The sequence below is a fragment of the Crocuta crocuta genome, unplaced genomic scaffold, assembly GCF_008692635.1.
Source record: "Crocuta crocuta isolate KB4526 unplaced genomic scaffold, BGI_CrCroc_1.0 scaffold19, whole genome shotgun sequence".
Lineage (NCBI taxonomy): Eukaryota > Metazoa > Chordata > Mammalia > Carnivora > Hyaenidae > Crocuta > Crocuta crocuta.
The window spans coordinates 516555-517307 of NW_027551565.1; the positions used below are offsets into that span (position 1 = coordinate 516555).

General features: G+C 63.2%; 1 protein-coding gene across 12 annotated transcripts in view; it reads left to right on the forward strand.

Annotated features, from left to right (window-relative positions):
- Nucleotides 1-753, forward strand: part of MBNL1 (muscleblind like splicing regulator 1) — a 205639-nt gene that overhangs the window by 23454 nt on the left and 181432 nt on the right. For 4 of the 12 annotated variants that reach the window (XM_077750110.1, XM_077750115.1, XM_077750114.1 and 1 more), the window contains exon 1: nucleotides 399-603. The exons of 1 other annotated variant lie outside the window; for it this stretch is intronic. The gene's annotated coding sequence lies outside the window, so the exon portion shown is untranslated. Of the gene's footprint in view, nucleotides 1-395; nucleotides 604-753 lie in introns of those variants that run through there. 7 more of the 12 variants (XM_077750112.1, XM_077750113.1, XM_077750109.1 and 4 more) reach the window with 4 other exon arrangements.

Consider the following 753-nt stretch of genomic DNA (forward strand, 5'->3'; position numbering starts at 1 on the left):
TTTAAAAAAAAAAAAAAAAAAGAACCTATTTGCCCGCCCGGCTGGTCGGAAGGAGCAGAAAGTAGTAGGGGTGCGTCCCGTTTGCACTATAGCTCGGCTGCAATAATGTGGAACGTGTAAGATGGAAGATACCACCGGTTGGCTGCGGGGATGCACCTCGCCAGCGCCGGCTGCGGTCTCCGTTTGCTCTGTGCGCCGACCCGCGAGCGGCCACGACCACCCCTAGCGGACTTTGTCCGGTTGAGGGGCGCCAGGGCGGCCCGGGGAAGGGCGGGAGGGCGGCGGAAAGTTGGAGAGCGTTTTTCCGCCGCCGCGTGCGTCCGGGAGCTCGGCGAGTCCGCCCCGGGCTTCCTGGTGGGGCTGGGCTGGCGGGGGAGGGGCCGCGCAGCAGCGGCGGAAACCAGACCTCGGCGATAAGAGGCTGCACGGAGACATGCAACAGTCTTTCCACTGCAGCTGAATGAGTTGTGGCGCTCACAATGCTCCCGTGACCGGGCACTGACAAGTTCAATTTTAAATCGCGGGCCGCCTGGAATCAGGATTCCCACAATGCCTTGGGCACTCGGTCGGCAGTCGGGCTGCCTCTGAAAAAAAATGTGAGAGGTAAGTTTCCCTGTTCCCAGTCGCCTCGCGCTGCTCTGCCGCTCTGCATTGTTCGTGCTCTTTCGGGGCTGTTCATGGCTGAAGGAGGAAGTGAGAGCGGGCTCCGGCCGGCCGCGTCTCGGGGCGGCGGGGGCTGGCTCGCCGCGGCCG